Source organism: Microtus pennsylvanicus, chromosome 7 (genome assembly GCF_037038515.1).
Source record: "Microtus pennsylvanicus isolate mMicPen1 chromosome 7, mMicPen1.hap1, whole genome shotgun sequence".
NCBI classification, from domain to species: Eukaryota; Metazoa; Chordata; class Mammalia; order Rodentia; family Cricetidae; genus Microtus; species Microtus pennsylvanicus.
Window position 1 is genome coordinate 110,126,479 of NC_134585.1, and position 16,411 is coordinate 110,142,889.

The following is a 16,411-nucleotide window of genomic DNA, read 5'->3' on the forward strand; positions in this document are numbered from 1 at the left end:
GTCCTGGGGGATCCAAAGCCCTCTTCTGGCATGCAAGGGCACCACAAGCACATGGTGCACGCACACACACACACACACACACACACACACAGAGAGAGAGAGAGAGAGAGAGAGAGAGAGAGAGAGAGAGAGAGAGAGAGAGATAAAACACTTATACACATAAAATAAGTAAAAACAACACTAGGAACAGCGAGAGGGCTTATTGGGTTGCAAAGTTCCTGTTTCATAGCTCATGACCCAAGTTCAATCCTCTAGCCCCACAAGGTTGAAGGACAGAACCAGCTCCTGCAATTGTCCTCTGACTTAAATACATGGTCAGGGCCATAGCATGTGCTTTCACTACACTTGCATACACATACACAAAATTTAAAAACAAAAATCTAAACACGGGCTGGAGAGACACCCCGTGATTGAAAGCACTGGCTGCTCTTCCAGGCTAAGCACTTGGTGAAGCCTATCTCAAAATAACAGTAAAGAGGGGTGTAACTCAATGGTAGAGTGCTCACCTAGTGTAGGTGAAGTCCTGCATTAAATCATTAGAACCAACCAAGCAACCAACAAACAAAACCGACAAAGAACCCTTCCTTGTGTGGGCCACATCTGGATCTTCATACACGTGGAGGCCAACCGTGAAAGCTGTCTGGGCAGGTCATCCAAAGGAAGTTCTTTACTTCCAACCATTATCACCTGGTGTAATGACTGTTCCCTCTGTTTAAGAGACAAGCCACGCCCACTCCCTCCCCCATTGGCTGAGGCAAGCTGATCTTCAGCTTCCGGCCTGAGCTTGCTCTCTTTTCCACCTTCCTCTAGGAGAGGCAGCTTCTGCCTTTCTCTCCACTTCTCCCCTTCCCCCGCTTCTGTCTCTCTCTTCTTTCTCCCCCCCTTCTCTCTCTCTCCCCCCTTCTCTCTTTCCCCTCCATAACCCCAGTCTGCATGTCGTGTCTATCCATGTCTCTGTCTCTTGCTCGCCTGCCATATGTCTCCCTGCTGGGGACCAGCCAGGTCCCTCAGGGACCAGCAGCCGTCTCTGCTTAGGACTGGTTGCTCTCAGGGCCAGCTGCCTGCCGCCACGTGACCCACTACCACCACTTGGGGACCTACAGCATTTCTGCTGCCTACTGCTGCAGGGGATCCTGCAACATTTTAAATTTTTCCATAACACATGGGATTCTGGTCATCAATAAATTTAAATGGAGTCTGGAATCTCGATAGTTTACCCTGAGACAATGCCTGGCAGGCCGAGATTACCTGACCCCCACCCAAGAGCAGACCATTCTAAAGAAAATTCCTGGCATTCCAAGCACTATAGATAGAAACACCTGCCTGCACTTCACCAGGACACCCCTAAACAAATGTCAGCCAATCAGGGGTCCTGAACTTCAGAGACCCCTCACCCCCACCTTTACTACTATAAAAACCCAATTCTAATTGAGCTTGGGGCTCTCTGGATATTCCAATATGTTGGACATGTGGAGAGACCGAGTTTGCAAATTTGATTAAAATAAAGGTTCTTTGCTTTTACATATGAGACTTGGTCTCCTTTGTTGGCTTTTGTGGGAACCCACTGATTTGGGCTTAACAAAACACACTGCATATGCTGTATGTATGGGGAACCCTTTAAAATCTGGGGAACACTCAAGGATGGTAACACTGGGCAGGGGTTTTGTCATACATTTTCTGGTTTTGCTCTTGGGATATTTTTTTTTTAATGGTGCCATTCTTGTTAAACAAATTAAGAAAATAGGCATAGAGGTTGGGCAGTGGGGCGCACGCCTTTAATCCCAGCACTCAGGAGACGGATCTCTGTGAGTTCGAGACCAGCCTGGTCTATACAGTGAGTTCCAGGACAGGCCCCAACGCTACAGAGAAACCCTGCCTCAAAAAACCAAAAAAGAGAAAAAGAAAAAGAAAAGAGAAAATAGGTATAGTAAGATTAAGTCTTTACTCCATATCATGAATGAAACTATATCAGAATTTAAACACAAATTGGCATGGCTTTTCCCATATGCTGAGTCACTGTGTACATGGGCTTTCAGAAGAAATAAGTCACGGCAATGAAGTTATAAATTAAACTGTACCTTAATACCAATTGTTAAAGGCCTTGGGTCTGTTTAACTTAGAGAAAGAGAAGTGCTGGTTATTTTCAAATATTATTAATGTTTCTTGTGGAGACTGTAGGTTTCGAGGGCACGATTTTAAGGCGAAATTGTCTTTATCTGATCTACGTAAAGAGAGGCTTTCGATCATCAGAAATGTGTGAAATAAAATGGGGGCTGAGGAGATGGCTCAGTCAGAAAATTATTCCCTGGTGCCCATCTACAAAGCTGGGGTTAGCGGGGTATGTTTTTAACCCTGGTGGTGGCAGCTGGGGTCAGATAATCCCAGGAACTCCCTAATCGACCAATTTAATTGTCAACCCCCAGCCCTCAGTGTGAGAGAACTGCCTTCAGAAACAAGGAGGGTAACGGGCCGAAGGGATGGCTCAGCAGTTAAGAGCGTTTGCTGCTCTTCCAGGGGACTAGGGTTCAGTTCTCAGAACTGAATAGAAGGGTCACAAACATCCCCAAACTCAAGTTTCAAGGTAACCTAATGCCCTCTTCTGGCCATTATGAGTACCACACACATATGAAACTCATTTGAGGACCTACACATACACATGAAATGAATAAATCTTAAAAAGCAAAATGAATCGATCATTTAAAAACAACAAAAGCCAACAGGACATGGTGGTGCAAATCTTTAATTCGGCCCTTGGAGGCAAAAGCAGGTGGATCTTTGTGTGTTTGAGGTCAGCATGGTCTACATAGCAAGATCCAGGACCACCAGGGCTACTTAGTATCACCTTTTCTCAAAACAAATGAAAGAACAACAACAAAAAATAAACAAAGCAAAACTCAGCAAGCTCATAAAGAATGACACCTGAAGCTCTCCTCTTACCCCTCTACAAGAATACACACTCATGCTGGGCGGTGGTGGCGAACGCAGGCCTTCAATCCCAGCACTCGGGAGGCAGAGACAGGTGGATCTCTGTGAGTTCGAGGCCAGCCTGGTCTACAAAAGCTAGTTCCAGGACAGGCTCCATAGTTACAGAGAAAACCCTGTCTCAAAAAACAAAACAAAACAAAAAAACAGAAGAAGAAGAAGAAGAAGAAGAAGAAGAGGAGGAGGAGGAGGAGGAGGAGGAGGAGGAGGAGGAGGAGGAGGAGGAGGAGGAGGAGGAAGAGGAGGAGGAGGAGGAGGAGGAGGAAGAGGAGGAGGAGGAAGAGGAAGAGGAAGAGGAAGAAGAAGAAGAAGAAGAAGAAGAAGAAGAAGAAGAAGAAGAAGAAGAAGAAGAAGAAGAAGAAGAAGAAGTCGTCAGGGGAAAAGTCCATATGATTTCTCATCTCTACAAAACTCTAAGACTACATACATGAATCTCTATTAACAGAAAGCAGATGGGTGCTTGATCACAGATAGCACAGGAAGATAAGGGGTGACGGGTGGATTGCAGAGGAGCATGGGAAATTTAGGAATGAGGGAGGGTTGATGTATTTTTCACGTGGTGAGAGTTATGGTGTCAGAGGTATACACATCTATATATCAAAACCCAGAAAAAAGTACTCTTTAAATATTAAATAACTAGTATGTCAATTAAACTTTAATGAAGTTGAAATTAAAGGAAAAGAAATGTAAGTATTTACTTCTGAAGTTGGGTCTGTAGAAGAGATGGCAGAACCCCCCTCTTTGTGCTGTTGAAACTATATATACTAAATGTTCTCAGATGTTTTATTTGAAAATGCTTGTTTTATTATTTATTTATGCATATGTGTCTTATCTCTCTCTCTCTCTCTGTGTGTGTGCACCTGCATGCAAATGTCCAAAGAGGCCAGAAGAGGGCTCTGGATACTCTCTAGCTGTAGGTAGTTGTAGCCACCAGATATTGGTGCTGGGACCTACATTTAGCTTCTCTACAGAAGTAGCAGGTATGCTGGGCAGTGGTGGCGCTTGCCTTTAATCCCAGCACTTGGGAGGCAGAGGCAGGTGGATCTCTGTGAGTTCAATACAAGCCTGGTCTACAGAGCGACTTCCAGGCCAGCCAGGGCCAGCCAGGTCTACACAAGGAAACCCTGTCTCAAAACCAAACCAAACCAAACCAAACCAAACAACAACAACAACAAAAAAAAGCAAATACTCTTAACTGCTACACCATCTCTCGGTCCTTATTTATTTATTTATTTATTTATTTATTTATTTATTTATAGACAAGGTCTTGCTATGTGGCCTCGGCTGACCTGAACTTTTGATCTTCCTGGCTTGGCCTTCAAGTGGTATTAACTGAACATAGAATTAACATTTTATGACAAAATTAAAATATTGAAAGAAACCATAAACCTATTCACCAAGACAAAACAAAAAAAGGTTACCATTGTGCTTTGGGTTTAGGTGTCCATGGATTCAGGAAAACGTGGAGAGCAGAAAAGGCTGTCGTAGAGTGGGATGTTCAGAGGTGCCCTAATTACTGAGAACTGCAAAGACCGAGCTGCAGCCTTCAAAGGTTCCCTTATTTTCCTATTTCCCTGGGTCAAAGTCTTTGGGACCCAGTAATACTCCTAGAATAGCCTTCTGCCTTTCTGGCATTAAAGAGACATCATTACATTAAGACATGTTCTCACAGGGCTTGATCAAGGGCTCTGAGGTACAGGCTGCTTTTGTAGAGGACCTTGGATTTGATTCCCAGCACCCACGTGGCAGCTCACATCTGTAATTCCAGTTCCAGGGAATCTGATGCCCTCTTCCGGTCTCTGTAGGTACCAGGCACATCCATGGTGCACAGATATGCATGCAGACAAACCACCCATATACATAAAATTAAATAAGTAAATCATGTTTTTAAAAAATATGGTGGTTTTGAAAAATATGGCTCTTTACATAGATGCTTGAAATTCAAACTCAGGCCTCTTGCTTGCAGAGTTCAGTGTTCTTACCCATGGAGCCATCTCACCTGAATTTTATTATTTATTTATTTATTTATTTACAGTGTGTGTGGGAGGGGGATGGGACAACTTTTGGGAGTCTGCTCTCTTTTATAGGATAAGTCCCAGGCATGGAACTCAAGTCCTAGGTTTGGTAGCAAGCACCCTACCCACTGAATCCTACTGAATTTTAATCTGTATTTTACAGATAAAGAAATTTGTCAAGACTGAAAGAGAGCCGGAAGGCGGTGGCACACGCCTTTCATTCCAGCACTTGACAGGCAGAGGCAGGTGGATCTCTATGAGTTTGAGGATAGCCTGGTCTACAGAGTGAGTTCCAGGACATCCAGGGCTACACAGAGAAACCCTGTCTCAAAAAACAAAACAAACAAGCAAACAAAAGGGTCAAAGAGAACTTAACTACTTTATCTTAGGTTACTGAGTCAGTAAGTGGTAAAGCTAGGATCTCTTATCTTGTTTTTTCCGGTGTTGGTGACCAAACCCAGGCCTTTGCACACACGCTAGGCAAACACTCCATCGCTAAGCTACACCTCTTATTCTAGAGCCAGGATGTTAATGTAGGTTCTCTGAAGCGGTTCACTTTAGTCACCATGAAACAGCTCTCTGGTGTTCGGGAATGAAGAGAGAGGCCCTGTTCTCCAGATCTCATCACGTGGGAGGCACACTGGCAGAGAGACACATTGGCCTACCGTGTGATAAGCTATAGTCGAGGTGTGCACTTCGGACTATGACAGGGCCAAGGAAGGCTCTGGTCCTCTGGGATTGGGGAAAATGTCATCAAGCTGTACCTTGAAGCCTAGATGGGATCTGCCTCATGGGAGGGAAGTGGCAGCAAGGGATTATATGCCCTGAAAGCCTGTCAGATCTGAAGGAGAGCAGAGAGCACGCAGGAAGAGGAGCTCAGAGGCACATGAGGACCGAATCAGTTTAGGAGACTCGGGTTGCCCTTCTGGAATTAGTTTCCCCAGGACTGTGCCGCTTTCCAAAGGAAGAGTGGGATAACTGGGAAAGGCCGGAACGTCACGTTCCTCTCTCCTTGGTTAGCCAGGAGATGCACCTGCAAGGTTAGGCGGTGCGGTCCCGTGGCAGAACACTTGCTGTGAGAGGCCCTGTTTTGATTTTTATGAAAAATGTTACTAGATATTGTCGCATGCTTTCATATTGCCTGAGCGTTCCGTTGCTGAGTCCTGGAGCACACAGATACTTAGTTACATTAGAGAGAGAGAAACAGAAGTGTGCATGTCCTCCTCCAAAGCTTCCTGAATATAACCCTGCTGAACATCTTTCCAGAATCATGATTATAAGAGATTTCATTTACAGTTTAACTTTGCCCCGCCGTATTTAGTCGCTGACACGCCTCTGCGTTTGGCAGGGCCTGCCAAGTCACATTTAGGTGGGGTTTTATTTTTAAACCACCTCCTGGTGCTTTATGTCCTATCTTCACATTTTATATACATGGTATTGCGATCCTCGGATTATACTTAGAATATTATCTCCTTGTATAAAACGGGGAGTGGTCGAAATATGTGTTAACAAATTATACGCGGTGCACTTAGAGTTTATACTAGTACATATATACTTCTGTTTTATACACCCATAAAAGTTTTACATGTGATGGAAGGGAGAGGACACTCTTCTTTCTTTCTTTTTTTTTTTTTTTTTTTTTTTTTAGGTACTGAGGATTGAATCTAGAGCCCTGTGCAGGCTAGGCAAGTGTTCCACCGCCAGCTGCTTCTCTAGCCTTGTGAGCCTCCATGGCTTCCGTTCAGTCTTTCAGGCATCTGCAAATGAGGAGACAATGGATGCTTTCTACCTGCAGGATGATCTGAGGATCAGATGGGCTCCCACACCCAGCAAGTCTTGCCTGCGTGTCTTTCTCTTCCAGCTAATGAGCTGTCCGTATGAACTGCCATAAAGCCGCGTGACGCAATGCCCAGTCGCTGGCTACCCCTGTTGATAGACGCCTCTCCCCTGCTCACACACTTCTGAACTCTGTGGAAAGAGCATGGTTCAGAGATGGAGTTGAACAAGAACCAGGAGAAAGGGCAAAGGGTGGGAGGAAATGGAGAGTATTTTCTTGTAAACTACAAAATATACTGTTGGCTAAAATAGAAGAAAAAAGTAGGCAGGGTGTGTGTGTGTGTGTGTGTGTGTGTGTGCATGCGCGTGTGTGTTTGTTGAGAGTGAGACCCAGAGCTTCACACATGCTAGCAAAGTATACACCATTGAACTGTATCTGTAGCCCCATAAACGACAATTTATGTACTCTGTGAGTGTGACTTGACAAAACAACAACAACAAAAAAAATTATATGCAGAAGACCTAGTTCAGACCCAGACAGACCTGCTTGTTGCTTTAGTCTCTGTGAGCCCATGTGAGCCCCGGTTGGCTGATTCTGTGGCTTGTGTTCTTGTGGTGTCCTTGACTGCTGTGGCTCCCTCAACCCTTCCTCCCCCTAGTCTGAGGGCTTTCCTGAACTCCATTTAAGATTTGGTTGTGGGTCTCCGTACCTGCTCTCATCGGTTGCTGGATGAAGCCTCTCTGATGATGATTATGATCCTCTTGTCCCCACCTTACCTCCCAAGAGCTAGATTTTTGTTTTGTTTTCTGAGACAGGGTTTCTCTGGATAGCTCTGGATGTTCTGGAACTTCTTCTGCAGACCAGACCAGCCTTGAACTCACAAAGATCTGCCCGCCTCTGTCTCCTGCCACCACCTGGCTTAGGCTTGTTCAGTGCGTGCTGCCGCACCTACCCTGTTTATGTAGTTCTGGGGCTTGAACCAAGGGCTTTCTTTGCACTAGGTGCCCTACCAACATCTCTACCCCTGAAGGCTTCCTTTTTAACTTGACATTTGCCCGTGTGGTTTCAAAGTGCCGACAATCATTTGTTATTATTACTTTAAGAAGTGAAATATGAAGGGCTGGAGAGTTGGCTCTGTGGTTAAGAGCACTTACTGCTCTTGCAGAGAAACCAGGCTTAGTTCCCAGCTCCCACATGACCGCTCACAACCACCTGTAACTCCAGTTCCAGGGGATCCAGAACCTCTTTTTGACCTGGGCAGGCACCGCAAACGTGTGTTATATCTCCATACACTCAGGTCCACACACAGAGAAAGTAATAATCATAAACTCTCTCTTTCTATTTTAAGTGAATTATGCCCAGGTCAGGGAATAGCTAGGTAGGCATGCGTGAACTCTGCTCTCGTGCCTGTGCCCTCGACCCTTGGCTCCTCCCCGCAAGGCCACTCTCAGTCCCAGGAGAATGTTGACCATCTGCCCTATTTCCCACGTGCTGTTCTGCTGTCCATATCAGCTGCCTAAGCAGTAGGTTCCCAGTGGCTGGTCAGCTGGAACTGCTTCTTCAGACAAACAGGAAGGACTCACCATACCCCACTGGCCTCACTGACAGAAAAGAGCAAGAATTCAATCTCAGAACTGTTGAGGAAAATGTTGCGCACTCAGCACCCGCGGGCCTCTGCTTGGATCTGGCAGGAAGCTGGACTTGGATGCTCTGAAGGATCCTTGCCTGTGGGTGTAACAGGCTGCTCCCTGGCAGCTTGCCTCATGCTTGGTTCGGGTTCTAACTATGTCAGCTAAGTTCTGATGACCTTCGTCCTCCGTGTCACACTGGAGCTTTCTGTGGACAAATAGGAAGCCTCAACTGATCGCCTTATGGAAGAAGCCTGCCAGTTCTACCATGTAGGAACTCAGGACAAAGGTGGATTCCTGAAGAAAGGCAATGGGATGAGGCCAGAACTGCAAAGGATGGTATACAGCTAGCGCAGACACCCCTTAATGCCAGTGACTTTAGGTAAACGATTTCACTGGCAAGTTTCTTCATCTGTAAAAGCAGAGGAGGGTAAACATCTCTGCTTCATAGTCTTAGAGATGCTAAGATGAAGGCTTAGTGTTATCAGGTGACTGCGGCTCACACCTTTAGTCCCAGCACTCAGGAAGCAGAAGCAGGAGAGTCTCCGAGTTCAGGCCAGCCTGGTCTACAGAGCAGAGACATGCTCAGTAAATGCTCTTATTTGTGTGTTGATCCTCACTTCCTGCCATGTCTCACATTGGCTGTGAGTTTGGACTCCTAAAGGATAGGGCAAGCAGTTATACCCCAGCAATTCCAGCACTTGGAAGGATGCGAATTTTAGTAAGGAATGGTAGCCTACGATCTCAGGCCTGGGCAGTGGAGGCAGAAGGTTGACGAAACTGAGGTCATTTCTGGCTACATATGAATTTCAAAGCCAGCCTGGGCTACCGATGACTTTGTCTTTTTATAAATGTCATGGAGATAGATAATGCATGGGCCAGGCATTTGCTGCTCAGTCTAGGCAACCTGGGTTCAATTCCCAGAACCAGCCTAAAGGCAGAGGAAAAGCTGACTTCATGCAATTGTCCTCTGACCTCTACAGAGATGCCATGCCCTCTCCATCCTGCGTACACATAATCATAAATACAATTTAAAAGTAAAAAAAAGGCCGGGCGATGGTGGCGCACGCCTTTAATCCCAGCACTCAGGAGGCAGAGGTAGGCGGATCTCCGTGAGTTCGAGACCAGCCTGGTCTACAGAGCTAGTTCCAGGACAGCCTCCAAAGCCACAGAGAAACCCTATCTCGAAAAACCAAAAAAATAAAATAAAATAAAATAAAAGTAAAAAAAGGAATATGAGTGTGTTAAACTGTCTTCTAAGTCCCCCCCACACACACACCCTCCCCGAAATACTGAGAGTGTGGGTCATTGGTTCCATCCTGAAATCTCCTTCATTCTTCTGTGTGCTAAGTTCTTCCCGGCTTCTCAGCCTCCTTCCCAGTCTGCCAGCTTCTCTTTCTCTTCCTGCCTAGGCCTCTCATTAGTCCAATTAATAAATCATTGCTGTCATAACAGCCCCCGGGATCGGGGTCCCTTGGGGATAGGCATTCTGCTGGGGAAGTGAAACGGTTGGGGGAGTCGCAGGGGCATTCTCATTTCCATAGGAAGTGGACCCAAGGAAGCAGGGTTGGCAGGAGATGAACCTCCCGGGGCCCAGGTCTCTGGGGACACCATCAGGACAATCATCGAGGACTTTATTATACAGCGAAGGGCTGTCAATTTGGCAGAACACTGGGGCCCACTCAGGGACAGGAAGGCTTGGAGCTAATGACCAGCCTCAGGCTTCTGGCTTTTTTCCATGATCTGGCCTTCAGCTTCCTCTGGGCATTCGCACACACATTCACGCAGGCACGCACACAAGTTCCCTCGGTGTTCTGTGAGCTAAAGAGTTTGTGGGTATGTTTCCAGCCTGGAAGGCTGGTGAACGGCTGAAGCTCGGAGGGCCCAAGAACGCATGAGTGCACCTGCTGATTGCTGAGAAGAACCGGACTCTGAGGTTCCCAAGAGTCATTAACCATCATCACATCCAGGAAGCTTGATTCTCTCCCAGCCTTGAAAAGAGGAAAGGAGCAGGCCTGGGGAGTGGCCCAGCAAACTGAAAACCCCCAAGTGTGGCTTGCTTCAGATGTGCTCAGAGGCTCAAGCAGCCCAGGGTCTGGCTGACATGGTGGCTGGCGGAAGTCAGCATGCTCAAACCTCTCCTCCCTAGACCCTCAAAGCATGAAACCAGAGTTTAGGCCAAGGATGAGGGGTGGACGGGAAATCAGGGGGCATGGCTAGGTGGGAAGTCAGGCGCTTTATCTTCTGTCCAGCTGAATCAGGTTCCTTGGGTATGCAGGTGGGGAAAAGGAGTGAGAATGGTACCCATTGTGCGGACACCTGGTGTCTACCTGCTGAGCTGTCAACACTCTAATTCACCACCTAGAATTACGAGCTTCTCTGCTGGCCCCAGCCCGACAGGAGTGGAGGAAGTATGCCGCTGTTTTCTTCCATGCTTGGCATCTTCCTTCTCCTCAGCCACAAAACACACACAGTGTTTGTTTAGGAGGCTTTTGCAGATCTCAAAGGGCAGTCTTAACCTCTCTTTCTTCTTTTTTTCCTTTCTTTTTCAATTTAGTTGTTTGAGACAGGGTTTCTCCGTATATAACCTTAAGTGTCCTGAAACTCCCATCTCTTCCATCCCCTGCTCTGTGTCTGCGTTGCTGAGACAGGGTATCATGCTGGTCTCAGACTGGATATGTGGCCAGCGATGACCTTTGATGTCAGACCCTCCTGCCTTTGCCTCCCAGATGCAGAGGTTATAGGCAGGCACCACCATGCCTGGGTTACGAGGGGCTGGAGATGTAACCCGGGGCTTCCCAAACCCTAGGCAAGCACTTGCTGCCTCCTGCTCCCTGAAACATCCTCACCTGGTGCTTGTCATTTTTGTGTCTGCCTTTCCTGCTGTTACTACCTCCGTTTTGCATACTTTGAACTTGGTTGTTTTGGCTAAGCTGTGCTTACTGTTACCATTTTCCCAGTCTCTGCTGAGTGTGCAGATCTCTTCTCATGCTCCTGTACCCTGTCTTTTCTAGTTGGTGGACATGGGGTGGCTGCTAAGGTTCAACTATTGAAAGTCATACTTTTCATAGTTAACGCTCGTGTGCGTGTCCCTTTCTACCAATGTGTAGGACTTTCTCCAGGATTTACGCGTAGGAATGGAACAGTTGGGTTCTTGGTAGAGTGGTCCCATCAGCTTTTCTAGATCTTTTCGAGGGACTCTCCAATGTGATTATGTGGCTGGGAAGCATAGTGACACTCTGTCTAAAGAAACAAGTAACACCCTCAACACCTAGACAGGCTCGTGTATCCATGACTGTCCTGGAACTCAATTTGTAAACCAGGCTGGTCTCGAACTCTCAGAGATCTGCCTGCTTCTTAATCCCAAGTGCTGGGATTAAAGGTGTGCACCACTACAGCCTGGCCACAAACAAACTCTTAATGTCCCCAAATCAATGGAGAGAAGCTAAACAAACAATAGGAAATCTAAGAAGAACCCTGAATGGTGTGGAGGCCACAAGCTCCCTCAGTGACGGGGCTGGAAGAGCATGCTATCGAAATAGTCTCTATTGGGAGGGAGTGGAAGCCATCTGGAGGTGGGGCCAGATGGGAGGTCGTCAGTTCCTTGGGGTCACGGCGCGGAAAGGAACAGGGAACCCCAAGCACCTCTTACTCATTTTTTTCTTTTGCTTCCTGGCCACGAGATAAGAACGCTTGCCCTACCATGCCCTACCGCTGTAGCATGCCAATATCATGGGGCCAACATAAACTTATGAAATCTCAAGAGTTAGAAGCCAACATAAACGCTTTTTTATAACTTGGCTATCTCAGATATTCGTTACCTAGACGAAAAGCTGACTAACACTCTTGAGGAGGGGCGTTTGGCTTGAGAACATCTGACTGCATCAAAGTAAAAAACAGCTGGGTGTGGCAGCTCACACCTGTGATCCCAGCATGCCGGAGTTCGAGGCAAATGGAGTGCCATGAATTCATAGCCAGCTTAGCCCCCTGAGCGAGTTCAAGGCTATGAGCTATAGAGTGAGACCTTGTCTCAGGTACGTAGATACTCTGGGCTAGTGTTATTCATAGACAGACAATAGATATAGATAGTTGGGCTATAGTGTGAGATTATAGGTAGGTAGGTGGGTAGATAGATAGACAGGCAGGAAGATTAAAAATATTGCTATCACCAGGGATGAGAACATATAACTATAATTCCAGCACTTGAGAGGTGGAGAAAGGTGATCAGGACTTCGAAGTCAGCCTCAGCTATATGGTGGATTTAATGTCATTCTGGGCCACATGAGTCCTTGTCTTTAAAATAAGTTAATTAAAGAAACTATGTTATAAAAGATGAAAACACCTGCAAACAGGGACTGCTTATTCATTTCCTGGCCTCCCAGACCCGAATAATCACACAGAAACTATATTAATCATAACACCATTTAGCCAATAGCTTAGGCATATTTTTAGCTGGTTCTTATATCTTAAATTAACTCATTTCTATTAATCTGCGTATCGTCACAAGGCTGTGCCTTACTGGCAAGGTTCCGGGTCTCTCTCTGACTCCACCTACTCTCCTTCTATATCTCTGTTCGGATTTTCTGCCTGACTCTACTCTGCTAAGCTGTTGGTCAAAACAGCTTTATTCATTAGCCAATAAAAGCAACACATATACAGAAGGACATCCCACATCAACTGCCCAGGGCCTTGTCCACGCTGTTATCACTCTTACACTGAGTTTCACCCCCCCCCCCCCCGCAGCTTTGACTAACATTTCGAATAATGGGATAAACATTTGGCAAATGTCTGGCTTTGAAGGCAATTAGAGAAATGCAAATTACAATTCAATAAAATCAGGACTGGTGAAGAGCACCTGTTGAATTCAATGCCCTTGCTGCCCTTGCAGTTAACCCAGGTTCGGTTCACAAGCAGTAACACCAGATCCAGGACATATGGCGCCCTCTTCTGTCCAGTGGGGCACCTGCATACACATGGCATGCATACAGACACACACACAATCACATTTTTAAAAAATCTTGCCGGGTGGTGGTGGCACACACCTTTAATCCCAGTAATGGGAAGTCAGAGGCAGGTGGATTTCTGTAAGTTTGAGGCCAGTCTGGTCTACAGAACAAGTTCCAGGTAGCCAGGACTACACAAACAAACCCTGTCTCAACCTCCCCTCCCCCTAAAAAAATCTTTAAAAAAATTACAATAAAGGACTCTTCACTGGCCAAACCTGACAAATTATCAGTTTACCAAAGCTGAATACGGACAATGAGCAACAGGAACTCTCTTGCTTGTTGTGGGTTTGTTTGTTCATTTGTTTGAGATAGGGTCTCCCGCAGCTCAGGACAGCTCCCGTGTGTCTGAGAATGACCTTGAACTTTTGGTCTTCACGCCACCTCCTCCTCTGCGCTGCACTGGAATTACAGTGACAGCCACTCCAGGTTTTGCATACCAGGCAAGTATTCTACCATTCCTAGCCCAAGACACAGGAATGCTGTACTCCCTTATTCTAACAGTTTTTTCTCTTCAAAACTTTCCTTTTTTAAAACTTTATCTATGTATCTACATATTTATCTATGTATCTATATATTTATCTATCATCTATCAATCTATGTATGTCTGTACGTGTGTATGTATATATGTACATATCTATGTATCTACCTATTTTTGAAACAGAGTTTCTCTATGTAGCCCTGGCTGTCCCGGAACTCACCATGTAGTCTAGGCTGGCCTCAACCTCACAGAGGTCTGCTTGTGGTAGAGGAGATCTGTCTCCTTAGTGCTGGGACTAGAGATGTGTGCCACTTAAATGGTTCTTAATTTTTAAGGTGTTAAAATATAAATTAGACAGCCAGGCATGGTGGCACACACCTTTTATTCTAGCACTGGGGAGGCAGAGGCAGGTGGAACACTGAGTTCAAGGCTAGCCTGGTCTACATAGTGAGCTCCAGGACAGTCAAGGCTACATAGAAAGACTCTGCTTCTCTAAAAACCAAAAACCAAAACCAGAACCAAAAGAAAGGAAAGAAAGAAAGAAAGAAAGAAAGAAAGAAAGAAAGAAAGAAAGGAAGGAAGGAAGGAAGGAAGAAAGAGAGAGAGAAAGAAAGAAAGAAGTGAAAGCCAGAACCAAGAACAAAGCAGAGGTTGGGGGAATGTGCCCAGCTACAGTGTGCTTATCTGGAAGAATAGAATGTCTTTAGAGACAAGAGGTAGTCTCTGTCACACCTTCTCTACCTACATTCAAGGAAAGTCTCTAAATTTTTCTTCTAAAAAAGGTTTTTGTTGGGGGCTGGAGAGATGAGGGGCCTGGAGAGATGGCTCAGCGATCAAGAGCATTGCCTGCTTTTCCAAAGGTCCTGAGTTCAATTCCCAGCAACCATATGGTGACTCACAACCATCTGTAATGAGGTCTGGTGCCCTCTTCTGGCCTGCAGGCATACACACAGACAGAATATTGTATATGTAATAAATAAATAAATAAAATATTTGAAGATAATCTCTGATATATGAGTGATAATGTAGTTCATATAAATAATTAAAAGGTTTTATTAAAAAATTGTAAGTTCTGACAGGATTATTGTTTTTAGTGTGAGCAGTCTTTTTTTTTTTGACTAACAAATAGCTCTAGTGTGTGCATGCACCTGCACACATACACACCAGGGCCTCAAGTATGCTAAGCTCATGTTCTACCATGAGCTCCACATCCAGCCCCTAGCGTGTTTGATGGCTGATCCATCGCATTGTACTCCGACCTTTGACCATATGTTTCCTGCATATGGGACTTGAATTCTATACCCCTCCTTCTGTCGGGTTTGACTATTTGCTTATGCACATTCTTCTTCCTCATTTTCCTGCTAAGCTATTTCGTCGTGTTTGACTCTTTGCTGTGACCTTTGGCCTTACATTTCCTGAGTGCGGGACTTTAGTCCTATACCCCCTTCTGCTGTGTTTGACTGTTTGCTGTGCACACACTTCTTCCTCGTTTCCCTACTAAGACTTGTTCGGAGTTGTTTTCTGGAACAGCAGGTCCTTTGGCTTTTCCCTTTTGCACTGGTGATTGAACCTCGGGCCTTGTACATGACAGGCAAGCATCCTAGCACTGAGTTACATTCCCAGCACTTTTTGATTTTTTATTTTGAGACAGGATCTTACGGAGTTGCACAGATTGGACTTAAGCTCACTTTGTAGTCCATGTTGGCCTTGAACTTGTGATTCCTGACTGTTGGGATTACACCAGCTGGCTTAGCCACCAGGCCCGAGTTTTGTTTTATTTTGAAGTTTTGTTTTGGTTTTTGTTTATTAAGTTATTCATATGTATTACTAGCTCAGGCTAGTCTAGAACTTACTATCTGGCCAAGGCTAGCCTCCAACCTACAACAATCCTACTGTTGATGCCTTCTGAGTACAGAGACATAAGTATATACCATTGAGTCTCACTTTTTTGTTTGGGTTTTTTGTTTTGTTTTTTGAGACGGGTCTCCCTGTGTGGTCCTGGCTGTCCTTGAACTCGCCTTGTAGACCAGGCTGGCATTGAACTCACAGAGATCAGCCTCTCAAGTACTGAGATTAAAGGCACACAGCACCACCCGGCTTTTTGTTGTTGTTGTTGTTGTTGTTGTTGTTGTTAGCCAGCCTCTCATGAAGTTCAGGTTGACCTCAAAGTGGCTATGTAGTCAAGGCTGGCTTTGAATTTCTAATACTCCTGCTCCTTCCTCCCAAATACTGGGGTTATAGGTGTGTATTGCTATGCTCACTTGTTTTGTTTGCTTGTTTATTTATTTACTTTAGACAGGGTCTAATTATCCAGCCCCAGTTGGCTGGAATTCAGCATGAAGACACCAGAACCTACAAGGTGGAAGAAGAGAATCAGTTGCTGATTCCTGGAAGTTGTCCTCTGAGCTCTACAGGCATGCTTTGGTTTTACACAAATGGTGGGGTTTGTTTGTTTGTTTGCTTGCTTGGTTTGGTCTTTTGAGACAGGATTTCTCTGTGTAGTCCTGGCTGGAACTCACTCTGTA